General features: G+C 40.5%; 1 long non-coding RNA gene across 1 annotated transcript; it reads right to left on the bottom strand.

Annotated features, from left to right (window-relative positions):
* Window positions 1-2,047: 2,047 nt before the first annotated feature.
* LOC122063525 lies at window positions 2,048-3,340 on the bottom strand. Its single transcript, XR_006135372.1, has 3 exons — window positions 3,203-3,340; window positions 2,767-2,815; window positions 2,048-2,185 (listed from the first exon to the last, which is right to left on the bottom strand). It is a non-coding gene; the product is annotated as an uncharacterized LOC122063525 (long non-coding RNA).
* Window positions 3,341-26,682: the final 23,342 nt, after the last annotated feature.

The raw sequence follows: 26,682 nt of genomic DNA, 5'->3' as shown, positions 1-26,682 counted from the left end.
TATCTGGAGGAGCTAAAAAAGGGGCAGTACCACTCTTTTTGTGGGAGCAGTTCATATGCTAGAAAGAGAGGAGCTAAAAGGATGAATATCTGCCCTCATTATGCTAGAAGCAACTGTAATGGTTACATCCGAAATGGAGGTCAACATTGTAACCGTGGCAAGGGGATCGCCTCATATAATAGGCTTGAGATGTTAGATTTTCTAGAGAGAGGGCTGAGTAGCCTGGGGCAAGGTGCATCTCTCTGGAAATTCAGATTTACGGATCATGAGATTGATCAACTTATTTTTACGACAAAAAGTAAGCAAGATGAATCTGAACTCTTCTGCCAAGAGAAACTAAGGCATCTATAGCTCCATGAAGAAGGTGAAAGTAAAGGTGTCAACAACACCCTTGAGGTAAATGTTATTATCACTGAAGAAGTAGAGGAAGGGCCAATGCCATATCTGTTGATTTGTCTAGCCCGCGAACTACTGCTCAACTGGACCAATGCAGGATATGACTTCAAGCTCACTAAGACTCAGGGTCCAATCGGTTCTAAAATCACCACATAGTATGCTGAAGATTCCTTTTCTTTTATTGAGTCTTCTTTCACTTGTACTTTTTCTGTATTTCCTTCTGTTAATGAAATTCTGCACTTTCAGTATGTTGAGTCTGTGGTCTTTCCAGCTATCAATGAAAATTCTGATTTTAAGTATGATTGTCTCTTTCTCATGATGATCTTAACAAAATAGCTGATGAATATCATGACTTGTTAAAACAATCAAAAGAAAAAAGAGCTAAACCTATGTGTCACACCCTACCTTTGCCCTTTATATGGCACAGGTGCGCCGACACTGGATACCTCACTGTACCCAATCAGCCCGCCAAACCAGGATCCTACTCTAGGATAGTCCACAACACCACAACCATATATGCTAAAATCATAATCAGAGTTGATAATGGATCATATAAAATCAAATAAAGATAATATCCACCTAGTGCTTCTATGTGATACTTGATACCATATATACAATGATTCACAATAACATATACAGTAATCCATATATATATACATTCATCCCATTCTAAAACGAATACTTACACAAAATAACTTCCAACAATAGTTTTACCCTCCAACCTGTATCAACGAAAACTGATTTCCACCACTATCCACATATATATGCAAAAGGATAATCAAATACATTAGTCCTCAATATTGCTGTCCACCGTATGCACAATCATCACATTAGCAATCATGCCCATGGCTAAAATCATCAAAATCCAGAATACAAGCCAATTGATCCATAACCACGTCATCATGCTCTAAATGCAGTTGAATGCTCTCCTCATCTTTGGAACAAAGAAATGGGGGGTGAGCACAAGGTGATGCTCAGTGAGGGGTGGGATAGAAACAAACACATGCATCCATATGCAATGCATACTCCACACAATGGAATGATGCTCATGAATCCATTTATTTAATTATTCTGATTTCCTAGTCCATTACTAAGTCTCATCTCCTATGGGTATAAGTGCTATAGACGTAGGTGGCATTCCCTAACCTGTACGTTGGGTCTCAGGAATACAAGCTACGCCATAGGCAAGAGCCAGCCAGTGCCGGTACGGGTCCCGATCCACACTGGCTAACCCCTAAAAGGTAACCCCATATCATAAATATATCTATAGGCATACAATACGTCGTATCCTGTCATACACACTCACACCGTACACATCCACCACTAGTACAGTACGTTGTACCACTCATAGTGCACTGCTGATCAGGCAGTCACTTTTATTGGGATTAGTCCGTACCTAACCCCTTGCGGACAAGGGGTGTAGCACTTGGGGTTATGATACCTAGCCCAACATTCTACATGGTGCACAACAAATCATCTGAACCATATATGCACACATGGGCACCTACATGTGACCCATCTCACTTACCTTTCCTTCCACATTTCCACCACCATCATATCCATCATACCACAAATATGCAAGTAGATGCAAATAATGAAAATGAATGCAAATGCACAAATACAACAAGTAATGCAATGCAAATGCACAAATACAACAAGTAATGCATGCTCAATATTAATAAACACACCTAAAGAATGGGGGTTGAGAAGGGCACCCATTCACAGTGAATATCATGGCCCACATTCTCTCCTGGTGTGGAGGAATCTCTCTCACGGCTATCAAGGATTCCTATAAATCAACAATTATACACATGTATTAAAATCAGGTAAATTTTTATCTACCCCTAACAGTGCTACCTAATATCTCCCTAATAAGATCATCTATAACCTCCCTTATATGCTCCACAATTCCTCTTCAAGTCCAATTTAACAAATTTCATTTTAAATCCATAGTGTATTACAGGGGATTTAGTAGAAATTTCAGATTTCCCCCAATTTGACCCAATTTCTTATATGAAATTATGAACCTAGACTGGATATCAATATTTTAACTTCACAATTGATGATAAATTCTTAATTCCATAGGCATGCATGGAACTCATACTCAATATCTCTTGCATTTGTCTCTATACCCTCAAATTAGTGAAATTGAGATGGGATTTCTTTCCAATTTCAAATTAATTCATTGTTCCAGAGCTTCAAGTAAGGAACCTGGTCTCCCAGTTCCAAATTGGCCTTCAATAAGGAAGATCCCATCTCAGATTTCATTTCACATATATATAATTCCATCTACAATAGTAAAATAAAACCAATTTTCCTGATAAACACTCAATTTGAGGTTGCATGTTTGAAATCCATCGTTAATCTTACCATGCATGTGATCTACCATCAATTCCCACCTTACAGGTGAATCTTGGACCTGAAAACAATGAAATGAAAATGAATTTTCAACTTGCATGTGAAGAATTAAGCTTCAATTAACTTGCATTTAAATTTCAGACTTTAGAACAGTAAAATTGAATGGATTTTCTCCTCATCCACATGGAATTTTTCCTAATTAAGGAGAGTTAGAATATTCACACTTTGTAGGAATCGGTCATGGTGTACACATCAATTGACTAAATTATTACATTCCTTCCCAATTTAATCCACTAATTTCAGAGAAATTAAACTCTATGTAGTTGAGTTGTTATTGCAATTTCCAGATTTCCTCTCTTTTCATAAATTCCAGTCCAAATCAGTTTAAACCCCCTTTCATTTCTAAAAATCCCTCTTATTAGAAGTTAATCTAGGTGAGATTCTTTACCTTTTTGCTGAATCCTCTAGCAATCTCGTAAGCAAATCGATCTCTACAGTAATTTCTCTCTCTTCCCTTCTCTTTTTCTCCTTTCTTCTTCTTCTTCTTCTTCTTCTTCTTCTTTCTCCTTTCTTCCTCTTACGAAAGGGTGAATAGAATGTGAGAAATAAAGGTTAGATAGGAGGTGATGGCCTTTATATAGCCCCTCCTTTTATAATTTTCAAATATATATTTTATATCTATTTTTTTCACCCTTTTTACCGAACCAGCAGTTGCCACTTCAAATCGGCAGTTGTAGCTTGCTCTCTGTCGGCTAAGTCTGATATGTTCTTGTTCATCCAGAATTGATCTGGCTAGCTGGTTGAATTTTTGGATAAATCTAGTAGTTGTCGATTGCATCCGGCAGTTGCCGGTTGTACTCTACCATTAAAAGACTGTCAAATTCTGCAAAATAGAACTGAATTGGTAGTTGTCGGTTGGCCTCTGTTACTAGCCTGTTTAGACAACCTATAAAAAAATGATCATATCTTTCTCGTACGAACTCAGATTGAGATGATTCAAGTTGCATTGGATTCAAAACTCAATGCTCTATCATTTTGTAGAAGAAATAATCTTCATATATTGCCATATAAAATAACTAATATGCCCATGAACATGAACCTTTATGAAATCACAGCAATTGTAATGACATGTTGTAAACAACATGTATCCGAACTTGTTCGGGTCTTATTATTTAGTCATTTTGGCATCACCTAGGGTCATTCTATTGTCCAATCTTATCAAGGTTATTAATTTACCTCTTGGCCCACTTTTCTTGCTGATCCCTCCAACATCGTCGGTAGTAGGCACAAGTATATGTTCGGTCATTCTTCCCTTCCTGGAATTCCACTACTACCAACCAAGCCAGTGTTCGCCTCTCCAATTTGTTACTCTTGCTTGTTCATAGTCAATGTAAAGAGGTGAGATTTGGGGTGTTACACTATGAGTGAGGACACTCGACTCATTAACTTAGGATCCGATCAATGCCCTAAAGAAATTAAAATTGGTGCAACCCTGAATGAAGAAGAAACCTCACAAATGGCCAGCCTGTTAAAAGAATTTGCATAGGTTTTCACTTGGTCCTATAAAGACATGCCTGGCATTGACCCAAAGATAGTGTAGCATTGACTTCCTACGTAGCCTATCAAACAAAAGGCTAGAAGAATGTGGCCTGAATGGAGTGAAAAGATTAGAGAAGAAGTAATTAAGCAATGGAATACAGGATTCTTGAAAGTCATAAAATAACCCCGTTGGTTGGCCAATATTGTTCTAGTTCCAAAGAAGGATGGAGGATGGAAAAGTCAGAATGTGTGTGGATTTTAGAGATTTAAATAAAGTTAGTCCAAAAGATGACTTTCCTTTGCCCCATATTGATGTGTTGGTTGATAGTACGGCATGACATGCCTTATTGTCATTCATGGATGGGTTTTTCAGGATACAACCAGATCAACTTACATGCTGAAGATATGAAAAAGACTGCTTTTACCATCCCTTGGGGGGCCTATTGCTATAAGGTAATGTCGTTTGGTCTAAAGAATGCTGGAGCCACATATCAAAAATCCACTACTGCTATTTTGCATGATATGATTCACAAGGAGGTGGAAGTCTACGTCGATGATATGATTGTCAAGTCTATCGACAGACAGGGGCATATCTCAGCACTAAGGAAGTTTTTTGAAAGAATCACAAAATTTCAATTACGATTGAACCCTTAGAAGTGTGTGTTTGGCGCGAAGGCAGGAAAATTATTAGGCTTTCTTGTAAGTGAAAGAGGTATAGAAGTGGACCTATCAAGATCAAAGCAATCAGGGACATGCCTACACCTTAGACTGAGAAGGAAATATGAGGATTTCTTGGTCACATCCAATACATCAGTCATTTTATAGCCCAATTGACCACTATCTGTGAACCAATGTTCAAGTTGTCGAAGAAGGATTAGCCCACAATGGAATTCCCAATGTCAAGAAGCCTTCGACAAAGTCAAGGAATACATGTTAAATCCACCGGTTCTTATGCCACCAGTAAAGGGAAAACCACTTTTGTTATATCTATCAATAGGGCGATTCTTGATGGGGTCGATGTTAGCTCAGAATGATGAGGCAAAAGGAGTAGAATAGGCTATCTACTATCTGAGTAAGAAATTCTTGGAGTATGAAGTTCGGTATACATCATTAGAAAAGACTTGCACAACTCTTGTTTGGGAAACAAGAAGGTTACAACACTATATGGTGGCATATCCAATTCACTTGATTTTTAGAATGGATCTTATCAAGTATTTATTTGAAAATCCCGCACTCACTGGTAGGATGGCAAGGTGGTTGCTATTACTCTCAGAATTTGATATTACATATGTCAATCAAAAGTTTATCAAAGGAAGGGCAATTACGGATCATTTGTCTGCACACCCCACAGAAGATGGAAGATCATTAAATGATGCTTTTCTAGATGAGGAAATCATGATGGTTGAAGAAGAAAAATTTGTTAATACATGGAATTATATTTTGACGGAGCAGCAAAACAAAGAGGTTTTGGGACAAAAGTGTTATTAATAACACCCGATGAGCTATATTTACCTTCCTCTTTTCGGCTTGATTTTTAATGCACCAATAATATTGCTGAATATGAAGTATGTGCAATCAGCCTAAAGATAGCTCTAACAATTTGAGTAAAAAGAATCCGAGTGTTTGGTGACTCATCCATTGTAATCTTCCAAACTTAAGGAAAATGGAAGACCAGAGATGAGAAATTGAAGTCTTATCAAGAATATTTGGAGAAGATCTCTAAGCACTTTGAAGAAATCTCTTTTGAGTACTTCCAGAGAGATAGCAACCGGTCCTCTGATGCTCTTACAACATTAGCATCAATGGTTGAGTGTAGTTCTATGGCCCAAGTAAGGCATTTTCTGGTTGAAAGAAAGGTAAAGCCCATCTACCACAGTTCAGTGAATGCCTTGACAACAGATGGAAGATCTTGTTTTGCTCCTATTGTGGACTTCATCAGTGAAGGGAAATATCCTATGGAAGTAACATCAAGGGAAAAGAAGTTTCTCAGAAAATATGCCACTCAATTCACATTACAACGTGATTTGTTGTACAAAAGATCGTTCGATGGAATTCATCTATTGTGTGTGTGTGGATGAAGAATAGGCGCAGACTGTGATAGAAGAAACATATCAAGGTGTCTGTGGATCTCACATGAATGAAAGAATGCTAGCAAAAAAATTCTTGAAATTAGGATATTATTAGCGCACAATGGAGGCAGACTGTGTAGATTTCGTTCGGAAGTGCCACAAATGTCAGATATTTGCCAATGTCATACATATTCCACAACGGAATTACATTCGCTCAGTTCACCTTGGCCATTTTCTATATGGGGTATTGATGTTATAGGAAAAATTACTCTTAAAGCATCAAATGGTTATGAGTTCATATTGGTAGCAATTGACTATTTCACCAAATGGGTGGAAGCACAATCATATTCAGTTCTCATTGCTGTGAAGGTGGCCGAGTTTATTAAAGAGAACATCATTTGTCGACATAGGATCCCACAACAACTGATATCTGACCAGGGCACTCATTTTCGAGGGCAATTCGATAAACTTTGCACCAAGTTTGGGATCGAATGGCATAGATCCACCACTTATTGTCCACAAACAAATGGGGCAGTAGAAGTAGCTAATAAGAATATGAAAGTAATTCTCCAAAAGATGGCAGATACACATAGAGATTGGGAAGATCACTTACCATATGCACTATGGGCATATAGGACGTCGATTCGCACTTCTACAGGTGCAACTCTGTATTCCCTTGTATACAGAATGGAAGCCATCTTCCCAATTGAAATACAAGTCCCCTCTCTTCGAGTCTTCATAGAAAGAAAGCTACCAAAAGAAGAATGGGTATATGCTAAATATGATGAACTCAATCTATTGGATGAAAAAAGAATGAAAGCATGGACAATTTTAAAAAGTATCAGTTGAGAATGGCAAGAGCATTTAATAAAAATGTTCATCATTGTAACATTGAAGTTGGAGATTTGGTTCTCAAAGAACAAAGAGCACTTACAAAAGATTTTTGGGGCAAGTTCCAACCAAATTGGAGTGGTCCATTCATAGTGAACAAAGTCTTGCAAGGAAAAGCTATACTACTCATGGATTTGGATGGAGATGAATTGTCAGGTTTGGTTAATATAGATCAAATGAAAAAATATTATGTTTAAGTCCAGGGTAATCACTTGAACTACATTTGACTTGATTCCTCACAAGGGATACATAAGCAACTCGGCATGTTCAAGTGTGGTCTCATTTGTACCAAACTCTAAAAAAAAATTTTTTTTAGGGCATTGATTGAAAAAAAAAAAGATCCAAAGTTATGTCTTAGTGTCCAAGAAAAGAAGCAAGGCTTTAAGATCATCATCTCGCCACTTGGCACCTTAATTACTAGTCAGCTTGTTTTCCGTAGTAATTAGTTTCTCCATCATCAATGGTCTACAAAAATCACCACTTGGCATTATCAATCACAAGTTAGATGATTCCCCACTTATGGTTCTTTTTGTTCACCTTTCAACTTTAATATCCTATCTTCAGTGTACAAGTTGGAATTATGATGAAGAACTTATTTGTCCATTAAGTATTTTTCTTTCTATCAGAAGTATCTTCTCATAGAACAAAAATGTTTGTGAGCTTGTTGCCATGTCTTGTATATGTTTATTTCATTTTTTTTTGATAAATTTGTTCACTTGTATCATCTAAGAACAAATCAATTATAGCTTATCCCCGTGCAAATACTCAGGATGAGACTCTACACAGGTGGACTGTGAATATGAATGTGGATGATTCTAGGCTATTGGAAGACACAAATCTTTAGGTTCTTAGTCGGATTCGCTGCATGAAATTATGTTATAATTTGCTGAAGGAAGTTCCTAAGCATTGGGATTATAACCTGCATGTGTTCAAATTTGGGTCAGAAGATATTTGTCCAACTTTGGAAGAATTCGAAGCTTGCTTGCTCTCTCCACCAAAAGGGAAGCTTTTTCACCCTACTCTTCAAGTAGACTACACCCAAGATATCCACGATTTTTTTGGATGGAATAGAAAGGAAATGAAGAAGTTCATGGTTTTTGAGAAAATCAACATCTTTGAAGTAGCCAAAGCTTTTTCTCAATACATATATTTGGAGGGAATGGATCAGTGGCGTAGAGGTAATGTCTATCTGTTCTGCATGATAGCACGATACTTGTTGCATTATCCTAGACATGGAGTTGTTCCCTCCATCATCAAAGTAGTGTTACAACTTTGAGAAGGTTGTGACATTGTTCCTATAATTCTAGTTGAAACACTTAAAGGGCTAGACCAGATGGTCATTTTTGGGCGATTTGGTACAAATCACTACCTGGGATGTCCTGCTGCTTTCCAACTTTGGTTAACTGAGAAGCTACAACTGTTAAGGCCTTTCCAACATAGTAATCTGACAGCCATCCAGTACCAGACAAGGAGGGAAATTCCAGAATTCCACTCAATCACTAATTAGTAGGAGTACCTTCAAGAGAAAACTGAAGATAATATCAAATGGACTTGTCAGTGGTCGCCAATTGAGAATCCTATTATGAATACCCTAGGGTGCAATTATGTTAGGCTAATGGGTTTGACTCACACGTCATTTCATCTACCTACTCATCTGCGGACGCAATATCAATTACCTCAAACAGATCCAGGAGAAGTGGTTTTTATCCCCCGGAAGAGCTATCCATTGGTGTCATAGATCTGCTGGCATGTTTGTGGCAAAGGCAGCTAGTGTCAGGTCTTCCAGAAGAAAGAGTTCTAAACACTTAAGTGAAGACAGTTGAAGATTTAGTTTTTTGGTTTATTTCCATGTAACCATTTTTCCTTTTATTTATTGTAAACCTAAGCTTGGAGTTGAAATAAATTTAGGCTTTTCTATCTACCTTCACATGAGTGGTGGGAGTAAAAAGGAAGGGAATCATGCATAACTTAAACAAAAGAAATAACATTGTTATAACATAATAAAACACCATCATCCATTGCATCCTTGCATGATATGTACTAACATATGTACAAACATTATAAAAAAAAAAAAAAAACATGTTCTAACCCAAGGAATAGGAATAAGCAATGCCAAAATACCATTCCCATAACAGCGCCAGAAAGTGCCAATTCCAATGCCAAAATGCCATTATAAGAATGAAACTTTCACAATAGCACCAAAAAGTGCCAATTCTAATGCCAAAATGCTGTTATAAGAATGGAATTTCCCCAACAATGCCATAACTGTAACTTCAGTGTTAAAGTGCCGTGAAAAGAGCGTCATTTTTACAACAGTACCAGAAAGTGTTGATTGCATTGTAAAGATGATATAATAAGAATGTGATCTCCATAACAACGTTAGAAAGTGCCAATTCCATTTCAAGATGCCATTATAAGAATGGAGTTTCCCCGATAGTGCCAAGATGCATATGAAAATTCTTTTTCTGCAGCAGCGCCAGAAAGTGCCAATTGCATTACCCGGATGATATAATAAGAATATCATCTCCACAGCAGTGCGAGAAAGTGCCAATTTCAGCCTCGTTTCCATGATAATATTGGAAAATATTAATCTCAGTGTCAATTTTCATGTTAAGATATCAGTAAGATCAGAAGTATAAAGAAATGTTACAAAGAGGTCAATTTGATCAGAAGAGCTGAGATACGTTATAAGAACGATATCCTTACAATTTCTCTAGTGAGTTATCTCTCAGGTATATATTCTCTTTCTTATTAGAATATAATTGTACTTTGAGATAATTCCATCATACTTGCATTCTTGGCCAAGTCCAAGACATTTCATGTATGATGTCGTTCTAGTAGTATGATATACCGATACCAGTCAATTGGATATACTGTCATATTAATTTCTTGTTTTCATTGAATTTTACCGCCAAAGTTAATTGCTTGCCTTTGGCATTGAACCTTCACTATTCTTGAGTAGGATATCGGCAGTACATGCTCTAGGGTGACAAAAATTTGTTGTCCTTTTCACTGCCCTTTGGCTATTGCACAGTCTCGGCCAAAGAGGGGCATTCTATAGATAACAAGTTTTGTACCCCCTCGGCAATGATGAATTACGGGTAATGAAGAGACATATATTCTCTCTTTTGAAAAGAAGTCGAATTTTTGGCACAAGTCCAGATTATCCTAGAACTTGTGATCGGTCAAACCTGATGATGTGGGGAAAGTGACCGGAAGTGGTCAATGCCTTTTTTCAGAATACAACAATCGAGCCTAGTATGTGCTCGATTCCCGTATCATTAGAATGTACTCGGGAATACGGTCCTATTGGTATCTTGCATGAAAAAAATGGATACCTAGGTGTGCCATATTATATATTTGATCTTTGAACTGGTTAAACCAAATCAACCCAAACCAAACCCTAACCCAAACCAAACCCTAAACCAAAACAAACCCTAACCCAAACCAAACCAAACCCTAAACCAAGCCAAACCCTAAACCAAACCAAACCAAACCAAATCCTAAACCAAACCAAACCAAACCCTAACCCAATCCAAACCCTAAACACCAAACCCTAAACCAAACCAAACCTTAAACCAAGCCAAACCCTAAACCAAGCCAAACCCTAAGCCAAACCAAACCCAAACCCTAAACTAAACCAAACCAAACCAAACCTTAAACCAAACCAAACCCTAACCCAAACCAAACTGTAAACCAAGCCAAACCCTAAACCAAGCCAAACCCTAAACCAATCCAAACCCTAACCCAAACTAAACCCTAAACCAATCCAAACCCTAAACCAAACCAAACCCTAACCCTAACAACAACACAACAACAACAACAAAACTTAGCCTTATCCCAACTAAATGGGGTTGGCTACATGGATCCGTAGGCATTTGGAAAAAAAAAAGACTTTGGGGCATCCCACTCATGAACAATTGGAAACTCAGATCCTAGCTCTCCAGACAGCCCTGTTAGATGCCTTACTCTAGTGAAGACTTAACTTTTGCATGTCTCTTCTAACTAACTCATCAATGGTCATTTTTGTCCTGCCCCTAGCCTTTTTAGCTCCGTACATCTGCATTTGGTCACTCCTCCGTATTGGGGCATCTAAGGGCCTCCTTTGGACATGACCAAACCATCGTAAACGACACTCTCTGAGGTTATCTTGAATTGTGGCAACTCCTGAATTTGATCTAACCTGGTCATTTCTTATTCTATCTCTTAGGGTTTTTCCATACATCCATCTCAACATCCTCATTTTGGCCACACTCAACTTATCTATGTTACGCTTCTTGACTGCCCAACATTCTGCACCATACATCATAGCTGGTCTTCTGACAATCCTGTAGAATTTTTCCTTGAACTTTAGAGGAATACATCAATCGCATAACACTCTAGACGCCTCTCTCCATTTCATCCATCCTACTTTAATTCTGTGGGAAACATCATCATCAATCTCACCTTCTTTGCTTAATGTAAAGCCCAGATATCTGAAATAGTCACTTTACGGGATCTCTCTCCCCTCAAATTTCACTTCCTTGCTATCAATCCTTGATCGACTGAAGTTACATCTCATATGTTCCGTCTTCGTTCTACTTATCTTAAGACCTCTCAATTCCAAAGTATATCTCCATAGTTCTAACTTATCATTAATCTATGACACTATTTTACCGACCAGAATAATATCGTCTACAAAAAAGCATACACCACGGGGCCTCTTCTTGAATATTCCTAGTTAAATCATCCATGACAAGTGTAAATAGGTAGGGGCTCAAAGCAGATCCTTGATGTAACCCTATGTTAAATGGGAACTCAACACCTTGGCCTCTCATAGATCTCATACTAGTCACCACATCTCCATACCCTAACCCAAACCAAACCCTAAACAAAACCAAACCCTTAGCCAAACCAAACCAAACCCCTTAAACCAAACCAAACCCTAATCCAAACCAAACCAAACCCTAAACCAAACCAAACCAAACCCTAAACCAAACCCTAACCCAAACCAAACACTAACCTAAACTAAATAAGACCACCCTAAACCAAACCATATCCAAAACTTTTCGCCTTTCCTCACGTGATAAACAATTCCACTGTGACCATGTAGGGCTACTACCGCCCAGCCTACGAGGTAACCGCCCAGTCTACGGGCATGCTTGGAAGCATAATGGGTGCCACAACACTTTTGGAAGCATTTTAGAGTGACACAGGGGGAGGGGGCCTTACACGGATGAGTTTAAGCCCTTACACATCCATAAAAGGCTTACACGGATGTGTAAGTCCTTACATGGAGCAGTTTAAGACCATCCGTTTAAGGCTTACACGAACGTGTAAAGGCCTTACATGCCCTTACCCCCCCCCACCTTTACATGCTCCTAAACCTCCTTATGTGGCATCTTTACACGGATGCCTCATTTTTTTATAAATAGTGACCTCGGGACACTGTGAAACCCCGAACAAAAAAAAAAGAACCCCTGAAGAAAAAAACCCTATTTCAGAGACCTTACAAAAGAGAGAGAGAGAGAGAGAGAGAGAGAGAGAGAGAGAGAGAGAGAGAGAGAGAGAGAGAGAGAAAGAAGAGACGAGAGATTGTAGAAATTCTGAGCCGAGCTTACTGAATTTGACAGAGTCCTACCCTATTTTCGGAAGTCCACGTCGTCCATATCAGGTTAGTATGGAACTTCTGTTTAAGTTCTTTTGTATTTAATTTCAATATTTTCATTACGGCATAGAAGCCCTACCCAAATTTCCACAGTTGATTCCAACCGTAGAAAAATGGCATGGAAGCCCTGCCCAAATTTCCACAGCTAATTCTGACCCTAGGAATACGACAGGGAAGCCCTACCCAAATTTTCACAGCTGATTCCTAACCTAGGAATATGGCATGGAAGCCCTGCCCAAGTTGCCACAGCTAATTCTGACCGACCCTAGGAATATGGCGCGAAAGCCCTGCCCAAATTTCCACCGCTGATTCCGATTCTAGGTATATAGTGTGGAAGCCCTGCTCAAATTCCTAAAAACCAGAACCTATGTTCACACCCTAGTATGGAAACCCTATCAACTTTCTTACCCAAGTGCTAGAAGTTTTTAATTTCTGCAAGAAAGAGAGAAGAAAATTAAATCATTGTCCTTGAGTCAAGGAAAATTATCAAAAATTTCACTTTATTCATTGGCCATTATCATGTAAATATTATATCGTAATTTCATTTGTATGTATAATATGCACCTCATCCCCGCACATATTATTTTATGTGTCTATTGTATAAAATAATGATTTATTGTTATCGGCTCATGTATTAATTTTAGCATTTGTACATTAAATGTAATATGTTTCATCATTTTATGCATTATCATATGTGTTTCTCACATAAAATAACGATCATAATTATGATGTCATAGAGCATCGTACACATCTGTAGATAGGTTGCTTTCTATTTTATCATTTTATGTATTATCACATGTGTTCCTCACATGAAATAACGATCATAATTATCATGTCATGGGGCATTGTACTTGTATGTAGATAAGGTAATTGCATTTTCTATCATTTTAAGTAGATTTTATTATTTCATATGGTTTTAATATAGATCTATATTTCATGTGATATTTTAATAATTTCTTTCAATTATTTCATGTGAGTGTATGTATATGTGATTACGTTATTTCATGTAATAAGACTTCCATGCTAGCTTAGGCTATTAAAATTCTCGGGGGAGAATATTTGAAATCCAAGCCTCTAGTAGAAAGACTGGAAATTCTGGGTGTGGTGGGTGCCTAACACCTTCCCACACTCATAACCTGACACACCCCTATCTCTGGAACAGACCAAAATATGAAGTCAAACTCGGGGGTTCCTTCCTTTCACAGGAACCCAACCCCCTATTCGAGCTCGATCCTTCGATCGAAATTGGGCTCCGCCATTGGGTTCTAGGCCCTGAATCCTAGATGGCGACTCCAAAAAATATGCTTTCCCCATCCCCCCATAGTCGCCAGACATGTTTGGTGACAATTCACTCCTGCAAGGTAGACCAGAGGTGAGGGAGGAAATAAGCGGAAAGAGAAAAAAAAAAAGGTATTTTCCCTTACACTGGCAACTCCACTGGGGAAAAAGACAACAAAGGAAATATTCCACAGAGAATCCCTAAAAGGGAATGAAGGAGAAAAGGGGGAAGGGTTGATCCCTCACTCTCTCCCAATCCCGATCCCAAATCCATTTTCCCTTATAGGAATGCAAAAGTCTTTTTCCCCCACATAAGAGGAAAGGTCTCTTTTTTTGGCCGCTACCCTCACAATGGTGACTCTGCTGGGGATACATGTCAAGCTTCCGACACTAAATGCTACCATTAAATGCAAGAACATTTTCCACCCCATCTATTTGAAAACATGTTTAGCTAACCCCATGTTTGCAATTGTATTCGCTAACCACATCATGCATCATACTTGAAGTGAAATCATTCAGCAAGGAACTCCCTGCCATGCCCACACCCTTGGGGAGGTCAGTGTATGTCATGGAGAGTGCTCTGAGAGTAAATGGTAGCTACTTATTGTACAAGGGAGTGGGGTATTGTTAAATGGCAAGGATGTTCGTAATTGTGCCAGCACCCTCGGGGAAGTCCACGCACTTTATGATATTTTGAGATCGAATAATGATATTCCCATATTACACTTTTGCACACAATCACTCACGGTTCCACCACCCCCGTGGCCAGTTGCTTAACCTCGTGTGTGTCATGAGTAATGAGCAACGAAGTCACCCCCTTGATCTCGTACCTCCAGGTATATATCAAAAGAATCACATACCTTATGTATATAGATCCTGTCAAGGAAGCCTTATCGGTCCTATTGCATCCACTGCATACTCGCAACATCTAGAAAATAGATGGAGAATGCTAGGAATGCCACAAGCTGATATGTAGAATTTGTTTAAGGTCTTGAAAAGGAATCTTCCTATAATGCATTCTAGTCATGAAGAAATGCTCTCCTAAGTGGGTTTCGGATAAAAGGTGTCCTTCCTCCTTAGAAATGAGATATGGATGATTTGGCATATGTGACTTCGGGGTGGTTTCCGTCAAAGTCCCGTAAAATTCCAAATCATCTAAAAGACCCGAGGAAACCAGGAGGAAGGTCACCTAGTGGGCTCAGATTAAGGAAAGTATGACTTTATTAACAAAGAATTTCTTATAGGAATATTTTGTTCAAGCCATTTGTATGTACCTCCCACCTATGACATTGAGTGAGCTAGGGGCATCAGCCCCTATCAACTCCCTATCATTAGGACTAACTTTGGATGAATTATTGGTTGACAATTGAGTGGATGAATGAACAAAGGGTTGGGAATACAAGAATCCTAGAATAAACCACTTTTAGTTCAGGCACAATTCTACATCTCAAGTATTCTCTGCAGTCTGTTTGGACACGTTAGGGTAACCGATTGACTCACTTAAGTCCAGTGTCACCTCCATTGTCTCTCCGAGATTGTCTCCTCCTAAGTGATTACAGTCCAGTTCACATGGATCCACTCAACCCTGAATCACCTGAGCAAGCACGGGTCTACCCAGTAGAGACTTTACAATAGAAATGGCTGAAGTTAAGAGTGGATTAGCTTAAATATTGCACCTACTATGAAACTCTCCCAGGATTGATCCTAAGGCCGAACCGGCGCCGGCTATAAGAGAATTGGAACAGAATGAACCTACAGGTTATCGTGGGACCTCTTCCCGAGTTCACTTAGGAGAACCAGAACCAGCCAGGCCAACCGGTCAACGAGGAATTTTACCCACTCGTTCGAATGGTCAACGAGGAGCTATTCCCAAGTTCCTCCACCAAGGGTAGTGATTAAGGATGAGGAAGAGGTTTTTGCGTCACATGTCAAGATGGAACCTCCAGAGATGGAGAGAGAAAGAAAAACTAGAGAGCAGTTGGAAAAGTTTGGAAATATGATCCGAGCAGGAAAGAATTTAGAAAGTCAAGTAGTAGGTTTTAATGGGGTGAATTTCTTTTCTGGGGTAAGGATTCTCGAGAAGTTCAAGTGACAGACCGATAGATTCGAAGGTTTAGGGGATCCTAAGGCTCACCTAAAGGTCTTCCTCAGCATCGCCAAATCATGGCAACTAGTTGACAATTAGATGGGACAAGCTTTCATGTTGACTCTATCAGGGCCAGCACTGAGGTGGCTCGCATAGTTGGAGTCTACCCAGACCCAGAATTGGACAACAGTGGTGAAAGCCTTCACTAAGCAGTACTCTTACAACATTGAAGTGGATGTGAAGCATCGGGAATTTGAGACCTTGAGATAGCAACCTAGGGAAGGATTGACCACCTTCCTGATGAGGTTTAGAGACAAGGCCGCCAAGATGGCAGATTGACCTTCTGTAGCAAAGTAAGTAGAAATGTTGATCAAAAACCTACCCAAGCCTTACTATGATGTTCTCTACTATCAGCATCTACAAACCTTTGATGCTTTGATAGCCACCGGCACACATGTAGAGAATAGGATCCTAAGGGATGCACAGTATCAAGGATCCTATCAAGATGTGGGAAAGAATACCAAAGTTGGGCAAGGAAAGGGTCTCAAGACTAATGTGGTAGGTGCAGTCAAACAGTCGGTTTCACTTGTCACCTCTTCAAAACCCTTTGTGATACAAGCAAATGCTCTTATTTAGAAGGCTCCTTATCTAAGAATGCAATTCACTAATTTGGGGATGCCCATGGTAGTAGAATATGAGAAGGTGAAGAAACAAGGACTGCTAGGAATAGTAGCTCCCAGGGTGATCAGTAATCCTCCCCTAGCTTGTTATAGGGACCATGAATACTGTGCTTACCACACTCAGAAGGGACACACCACTAAAAGGCGCATAAGTCTTCAACATGCAATCCAAGACTTGGTAGGCAACGGGACAATTGAAGTCAAAGTCAAACAACCTCCCAATGTCAATACCAACCCACTTCCAGATCATGGAACCATCAACATGTTATCAATGATAAATGATCGATGAGATTTTGATCCTCGGTTCTATGATCCAACTCATCTCATCAGGAATTCCAAGAAGTACCATCTCCAGAAGCGACATGAGTGGGTAGAAAAATTATTGCATGTGAAAAGATTATCTCTCCCTCCAGAAATAGTAAGGCATATAATCAGCTTCATCAAGGTGGCTTATCAGAAGGATGTGACTCTTTCCAAAGGTCCATTTATATGTACTATGTGGACAGGCACTTCTATCATCCCTTGTTCTACAGTTCTTGCTATTGGCATGTGTACAATCTAGAAGAGGAAATGACAGAAAGTGATCCCACTCAACTCATCACACCCAGAGCTTGGAAAAATCACATGAAGGCCTGTGCCTACAGAAAAATCATGAGGCAAACGGCCAAAGTCATGAGAATTCCCAAAAGAGAAGCGTTATCAGAAGAAGAATCATAAGATCAGGCATCCACCATCCCTCTTTCATCATCAACAGGAGAATCCACCGTACGATACTATCAACCTCCACCATACCATCAACCTTTGCCATACCATCAACCTCCACCATACCATCAACCTTCACAACACCATCAAAGAGAAGGAATCTCATCATCATCTTACCAACATCTATCTTCACCAGAATACCCTATCTCCTACATCACATCACCTTTATATCACCCCGCCTCATATCCCTCATCAACCTCATGTCATTCCCATTCTCAAGGTTTGGTGGATAGCCCAAAAGAAAGATGGATTGGTTGGTATAGTTGGAAGGATATGCTTACATTACCAGAATCTCCAAAGATGACCTCGTTAATAGGTTCAGTGAATGTCTTAGGAGAAAGTCAAGATGTTAACCCCATTTCTTTGATTCAAACAACCATACCTCAGGAGGATAGTTCAGAAATAATTGAAGAAGTTACGGATGACCTTCTCAGAGTAGTAATGGCATTGGTAGTAGGTGAACAAATCAAGGAGCACACCTCCCTAATCCATATAGGGTGTGACACAGAAGATGATGAGTCTGATGACAACAACGATGAGGACGAGAGTGAGGATTAGGATGATGGTAATGATTCTGATGCTCGAAGTGATGATGAGCACAAGGATTGGGATAACAGTGACTACCAGAGACCTTTGAGTAATGATGAAGATAATGAATCTGGGTATTACTCACTAAGGGATCTGGGAGGATACTTAGTCATGCTGTCGGAGGAGATGACCTAAGAATCAATCCAACAGATGCTATCCAATCAGCACTCACAATCCGCATGGGGGTGTATGAATCAACGTTAGAATAAGAAAGTAGTGAATATCTTGAAGAGCTTAGAAAACTCTTTAAATTTATTCTAGATGATCCTGCAGTGAAACTCAAAAAAATGGATGATTGACATTTATTGGCAATTGGATACGATGGTATAACATTTGGATGAAACAAGCAAGATGTTAGGAGAAGTAGCCATCAATGAATGCTATTATGCTGAACAAATGGAAAACCTTAAAGAAATAAGGGGAGAAGATGAATTGGAAGAGGCAGTGGATGCAAGATTCCAACGGCTTTCCAACACAGTAAAGAAATTACGAGCTAGGGCTCTTGATATCTGTGGAGGACCTTGACTTCCCACCCCAACCAGGGAAGGAGAATCGGAAGAAGAGAATGATCTTGTGATAGGGATAATTACCATAACAGACTGTGATGATGAGGATCACTACCCCACTGAGATTGTTATGAAGAAGCCTGTCAGTGTAATGGAGACTAGAAGCGGAAGAGACCACAAGGTCAAGGCCCTAGTGATAAAACAATCGAGGACCAATGAGGCTGGAACAAGTGGCCCAAAGAAAGAATCAGAGAACCCGATCTTGGCCCAACTCAAGGAGGCCTAGGCAAATATCCCCATTTGGGGATTGTTGATGGCTTCCCCTTCACACCTCGAAGCAGTACTGAAGTCCCTCACCAATGTGCAAGTTCTTATCGAGATAGATCCGATGCATCTCTCACAAATAGTAGGGGCAACATATGCAGTGCAGTCACTGATGTTTTCGAATTTTGAGCTCCTAACCAAATGAACCCAGCACAACAGAGCTCTGCACATAACAGTGGAATGCATTGACAAGATCATTCCTCAGGTCCTCGTTAATAATAGGTCTGCTTTGAATGTTCTACCCTCTAGGTCAGCCAAGAGCATAGGTGCCAATATGGAAGAGATGAGGCCATCAAACTAGATGGTGCGAGCATATGACAATACCAAAAGGGAAGTCCTAGGGATCCTTACCATGGCTATTTTGATTGGTCTGGTGAGGTTCGATATTGACTTCTAGATCATCGACATACCAAGATCTTTTAATATACTTCTAGGAAGGCCATGGCTACACCATGCAAAGGTAGTGTCATCGAGTCTTCATTAGAAGGTGAAATTCCTACATGAGGGGAAGGTGATCACTATCATAGGGGATCCAGAGATAGTGAATACTCTGGCCAATATTGAAAAATGGGATGAACAAGCCGAAGGGGTCCAACTCAGTGGATTTAAGATAGAAGGAACTTGCGCTGTCCTCGCCAAAGGGGCATCTGAAGAGCACAACTCAGCTGATTATGAAGTAGTCTGGAGTCCACCAGTGAGTCAAATGATGAAAAACATGTAATACTTTCCTAGAATGGGATTAGGGAATATCATCAGGGTGTTCTAAAGCTACGTACTTTGGTTGTGAGCAAAGGAACAAGTGGTCTAGGGTACAATCCTCAAACCCCTAGATTAGGAAGCAACAATGTCAGCAAGGGGCAGAAGGTACTAAGAATGACCAGGAAAATATCTGCCTCTTACTACCCTACTCTCAATGGGTATTTCATAAGGGAAGGAGAGGATTTTCCTTTTTGTGGGAATGTTGAGCCATGGTTTGATGAAATCGCCACAAAGATGTAACCATGATTCGAAGTGTTCTTTCAAGATGAGTTTGACTGGATAACTCATGAGTTAGGACAACTGCTAACCAAGGAAAGCGATCGGGACAACTACATCACTAAAATAGTAGATGTAGCATTGATTGAAGATGGGTTCTCCTCTGAAAACCCTACATCATTGGTCCGATCAAAGGAGGCACCAAGCCCCTGGGTCCTCCTGAAGAGAGAATGGAAAAAGAAGATAAGACTCATCTGGAGTTTACAGCTTGCCATTGATTTGAAGAGCCACATCTGTTCATTTCTGCAAGAACCACGACCTCAAGAGCTATATGAGCTCAAACCTAGGCCCTTCAAAGGAATGATCATGTATGCAAAGCAAAGAACAACACAAAGAATGATGGTCTGTGTGTACTGTGCCTGAATCAACTGCAAAGAAAAGGTCCACGGAAGTGGTAAGAGACGTGACTAAGGAGAAGGGATGGCCTTAATCAATAGGCTTGAAAATTTGGACTTCATAGAAAAAGGATTGAGCAGTCTCCACCGCCTCTCACATCTCAGAATGTTTGGCTTCAGAGAACATGAGATTGATCAGCTCATCTTGGTGAAGAAGCAAGAACTTGTCAACAATTGCACCAATGAGGAGATAGCAGTGACCTTCCTCGAAGAAGAAAAAGGCCCTTTGCCACATCTGCTCATCCATCGAGCCATTGAACCACTCCTGAACTGGACAAGCATTGGAGAGAACTTCAAGTTTACTCATGCTGCTAAGTTAACCAACCTACATACCACTAATAAAAGCATCAAGTCAGTCATCGAGTCTATTGTCAAGTTTTTTGTTAAGTCCTCTATTTTTATTACATGTCGATCTTCCCTCTTGAGGAAAGTCCAGAGTCTATGTGTGTCAAGTCTGTTACTCCTTCTTTCATAAATGAAATTATTGATTCTGAGTATGACATGCCTCCTTTTTCTTATGATGATCTTAATAAATATTATGATCTAATAAAATAATGCAAACCAAAGAAAAGCCCAACCCATCTGTGAGGATACCTGGGTTTGTAATTTGGGAACCGACCAATGCCTTCGAGAGGTAAAAATTGGTATCACCCTGGATGATGAAGAAGCAGAGTAGGTGATCAGTCTTCTAAAGGAGTTCACTGAAGTCTTTGCTTGGTCTTATGAGGATATGCCTGGAATAGACCCCAACATCGTGCAACATTGTTTCCCAACCTACCCCGAGGCAAAGCCTATCTTACATAAGCTCAGAAGAATGCATCCAGAATGGAGTGAAAAGATCAGAGAAGAAGTCATGAAATAGTGGAATGCAAGATTTCTACAAGTGGTGAAGTACCCCCAATGGTTGGCCAACATAGTACTGTGAGGGTAGTGGCCAGAAAATGATATCTTCTCTTTTCCCCTTTTGGGGGGGAAAGGACTTGCATCCATTCTGTCCTCTCCTCTCTTTCTCTTTGATGAGGGAGGGGTGTGTTATGTGTGCTTTGCTTATAGGCCCCGCACCATCGTACCACAACTCGGAGATACGTGGAGGCCAATTTTGTAAGAGTGTAAAGTTTGCCAGTTGAGACGAGGATTTGATGATGGTCCTGGACCAATACTGCGATCGCGATCATGCAAAAGGGGTTTAGAGTCTATGATTATGGGCCTAGGACCCTAGGGTGGACCCGATTCTTGAGAAAAGGGCCTGAAAGTTGGTCTAGTCCAAAGATTTAGGGTAAGTGTCAGGTTACAGAATTGGGAAGGTGTTAGACACCCAATCTTCCTGGTTCAACCAGTCTTCTTACTAGATGCTTAAGAACGAACATTTTCTATGATTATTCCTATTCCTCATGTATGGCTAAGTTATCACATATATATACATTGATTGAATTTAAATGATTATATACACTAAAATAAGGCCAATATAAACTCTACATTATGCTAATTTGGGTAAGAAATTATACCTGAGCTTGACCCCTGTTTCGGGTCAAGAGGGGTGGATCCTCTGGTTGATGCTAGTACAAACTGGTTTCTGGATTCTCCTAGCTCAGGGGAAGATGGTCTTGAACTCCAATTTCCTTTCGGGACTGTGATAATATTCGGGTAAAGTTCCAGCTAGAAATGGTTACTTTCGATTTTGAATTCGGACAGAGCTTCTGCTAGGGATGAGCTACTTTTGGGTTTTGGATGAGGTGGTATTTGGACAGAGCTTCCGCTAAGGATGAGCTACTTCCAGGTTTTGGCTGAGGTGGTATTCGGACAAAGCTTCCACTAAGGATGAGCTACTTTCGGGATTTGGCTAAGGTAACACTCGGACAGAGCTTCCATTGGGGATAGGCTATGGGAGGGCTAGGATGAGGTGGCACTCTGGCGAAGCTTCCCCTGGAAATGGCTATTTTTGAAATTTTCAGGGGCACTAAGGCAGAGCTTCCGCTAGGAACGACTATTTTTGGAAAGATTCTAGGGGCACTTGGGCAGAGCTTCTGCTAGGAACTGTTATTTTTGGAAAGAAATAGATTGACCTAAAAGTGGATTGAAGATCCCCAAAGCCCCAAAGAACACTTTGAAGATCCGAACAGAACTCTGGATCTTGACAAAGATCTCTTTGTAAACCTAAAGAACCTCAAGGGGGGAGGGATTTCTACTTCTGGTAAAAATCAAGAACACTCAAAGGAAGGAAGCTAAGAACATACTATTTTGGGCAAAAAATGGATTGAGCTAAAAACTTGGACTAAAGATCTTCAAAGTACCAAAGAACACTTCGAAGAACCGAACAAGATTCAGATCTTGACGAAGATCGCTCTGAAGACCCAAAGAAACTCAAAGGGGGAAGGGAGGAGGAGAGAGGGCAGAGCTTCTCCCTCTCAGAGTGGTTATGGGGTTGTGATGTTGGTGTGTAAAATCCAAAGGAGGGGGTATTTATAGGATTTCTAAACCAATAGGGAGGAGAGAGAATTTTTTAACCAATGGGCAAAAAGTGGACTTTTAGACTAATGGGAGGAGAGAGAATTTTTTTAACCAATGGGGGCAAAATGTTGGTTTTTGGACTAATAGGAGGTTGCAGTGTAGGGTATGCTAGCGGAGTAGTGTATACACACAAGTGGGTGAAGAGATTAAATCAGGCCAGTGGAACACAAGTCCCTGCCATTGACGGTGGCCCATAAGGTTGGGTCGAGGTACACGGGGCATGACAGGCACAGGTGCACGGGTGGGCATGCATAGTGCAAGGGTGTGCAGGCATGGTGTGAGGGTTGGCCTGTGTGTGCACAGGGCGTGCAGCAAGGGGCGTAGGAGGTTGTACGTGGGGCACGTGAGGTAGCACACGGGGTCATACAAGGCAGCAAGCGGGGGCATGTGGGGTAGCACGTGGGGGCGTGCATGGGGCAGCACACAGGGGCACACGAGGTAGCACACGAGGGCATGCACGGGGCTATGCGTGGGGCTCCTGGTTGGCTGGCTAGTGCGTGCAGCACACGCATAAAAAATATGATTTTCAGGTGATGATTGCGGGAGATCTAACTGTCTGATTTTGACGTGCCATATATTGTCAGAATCGTATTTTCGAGTACTATCCATCTGTATGGTAATCACGACTGGATTCTTCCATATATAAAAATTCAAAATTAGACCCTCTTCTCTCTCACCCAAGGTTTCTATGGTTTTTAGGTAGGGGATGAATTTGGGTAGGTGGGGAATTTTTCAGGTTTTCAGCAGGCTTGCCAGTGTGTGCGATATATGTACTAGAAAATGTAATTTTCTGGGGATGAATGTGGGAGATCCGATAGTCTGATTTTGATGTGTCATATATCATTGAAATTATATTTTTGAGTACTATCCATCTATGTGGCCATCTTGACCGGATTCCTTCGCATAGAAAAAGTCAAAATTTGACCCTCTTCTTTCCCGCGTGGGGTTTCCAGGGTTTTTTTAGGTAGGGGATGTTTCTGAGTTTTCTTAGTCAATCATCATCTCTATTGATCGGAAGTCAGAAGTCGCATCCAAGATCCGTATCTCATCATAGTCAAAGGAGGGTGATAAAATTGGGTGTCTACAGAATGCCCCTCGTTGGTAAAGCATCATCCAAGGTAAAGAGACAAGGACATCATTTTTGGAAAGCTCAAGAACCCCCTCTTCCGTTCTTAGCAGCCAATGGTGAAACCTTGTATATCACTCTTGTCACTAAACACCCCATCAAAATTCAGCTTCTTCCAACCCTTTCATTTACCCATGTTATGTTAGGTTCCCACTGTCCCGGTAAAGACCTTATTATAGGTTTTGATGTTCTTAGTCATCTTCCCCTAAAATGGACACCCCAGGGTCTTGTGTATAAACAAAAAGTACTTCTATGGTCCCCTTTTTCTAACATATTTCTTGCAGGTACAGGTACTACACTGTTTGATGAGTTTAAAAGAAACCTTCTGCAAACTTCCTGTGCAGACTCTCATACTGAGTTCTTGACAAAATGCTCTCATCCTCTCTGGCAGAATTCAAGGTTCTTCATCTCCTTACCTTTTAAGAAGAATGAAGATGTCAATCCCACAAAAGCCAGTCATCCTGGCATGAATCCAGATCATTTGACCCTTGCGGTCCAAGAACTTCAACAACTCCAAGCTCAAGGATTGTTAGAACCAACTGTGTCTCCCTGGGCATGCCAAGCATTCTATATGAACAAAAGAACAGAACAGATCCATGGTAAGATGAGAATGGTGATTAATTATCGGCCTTTGAATTTTTTCTTAGCTGATGACAAGTTTTCTTTGCCAACTCGTCCGGCCCTGTTACTCCAGTTAGCCTCTGCAAATGTCTTCTCCAAGTTTGATCTGAAAGCAGGTTTTTGGCAACTTGGAATCATTCCTGAAGATAGACCTAAAACAACTTTTTGTATCCCTGGTCATCACCTACAGTGGACAGTTATGCCTTTTGGATTAAAGACGGCTCCGTCAATATTTCACCGTGCCATGATGCAAATCTTTGCTCGTATTCATGATCGCGCCCTGATCTATATGATGATATTCTTCTGTTTTCATCTACACAGGATGAACATCTTCGGCTTCTCCAGCATTTCCACCAGATTGTTCAGGACTATGGAATCATGCTTTCTCCCAAGAAAATGCAAATTGGTGTTTCTACCGTTGATTTTCTTGGTGTTACTATTACCAAAGGAACATACGAGCTCCAACCTCATATTGCTACATCTCTACAGCAATTTCCTGATGGTCCTCTGACAAAGAACCAGGTCCAACAATTCCTTGGTATAGTCAACTATATGACAGAGTTTCTTCCTCAACAAATCAGACATACATCTGTGCTTCATCAACTTCTGAGAAAGAAAGCTCCTCCTTGGTCATCTGAACACTCGGCAGCTATTCAAGCTCTAAAACAGCTCTCGACACAGCTCCCTTGTTTACAGATTCCTTCTGATGGACGGCGTATCCTACAAACTGATGCTAGTGATACTCACTGGGGTGTAGTTTTACTTGAAGAAGCCCCTGATTCTACAAGAACCATCTGTGGCTATAAAAGTGGCTCGTTTAAACCATCTGAAGCACATTATCACTCCACATTCAAGGAAATACTTGCAGTCAGACGTGGAATTGAAAAATTCCAGTTTCATCTCATTGGACATAGGTTCCTCATTAAACTGGACATGTCAAGTTTTCCTCGCATGCTTGAGTTCCGGCAGCACACTCTTCCACATGCTCAACTTCTCCGATGGGCTCAATGGTTTTCACAATGGTCCTTTGACATCAAACATATCAAAGGAAAAGAGAATGTTTTGGCAGACTTCCTTTCTCGACCAATCTATACTTTTTCTGTCATCCCAATCCTTTATCCTTTAACCCCAGGTGCCTCTTCCTCATCATCTTCTCAACCACAGCCTCAACCCAGCCATAACCTGTGCTGTGCCATACCTCCTCATCTTCCCCCTGAAATCTTTCATACCTTAACCTATAAGGCAGTCCTTACCTACAGTACCCATACAGCTCTCCAGCTATTCGAAATTGCCCTTCGCCATGATGGACTATTTCTTGCTGGATCGACCTTTCACCCAGACTTCCCCTATCTTACAATTTTTACCTTCACTTCCTGCCATGAACTACAGGAATTACCCTCTATCTTTCAGTGCATTTTCTGGTACTTATGCACGGCCTACTCCATAGCCCTATGTTTTCCCCTTCAGGCCATCCAGTCCATGTTTATGCGTTGGTGTACACCTCTAGATCCGCATCGCCCTAACCTAACCAACCGCCGAAGGGCAAAGAAAAGAATGACCACATTTTGTCACCTGGAGCATGTACTGCCATCATTTTTCTCATTGATGACGGAGTTGAAAATGCAACAGGTAATATCTCTTGACTACTTTAAGGTTGAGGACTTACTTGGGTTACCGATTGTAGGAAAGAAATTCGCTACTCTTCTAATCCTACAAAAGGTGTCAATATTTGAAAATGTTCTTTCTAGGCTGGACTTCCATCCACCAGTCCTAGGGATTGATCCATCATTTGCAGAGATTTGATTGCTGAGATTTGAGCCCTCCCTGTAGAAGATGTTACTGTATGAAAAATTTTCTTCCTAGGCTGGACTTC

This window comes from Macadamia integrifolia, unplaced genomic scaffold (genome assembly GCF_013358625.1).
Source record: "Macadamia integrifolia cultivar HAES 741 unplaced genomic scaffold, SCU_Mint_v3 scaffold1348, whole genome shotgun sequence".
NCBI lineage: Eukaryota > Viridiplantae > Streptophyta > Magnoliopsida > Proteales > Proteaceae > Macadamia > Macadamia integrifolia.
The sequence above is the reverse complement of the archived record's forward strand: the minus strand, read 5'-3'. Positions and strand labels throughout refer to the sequence as shown.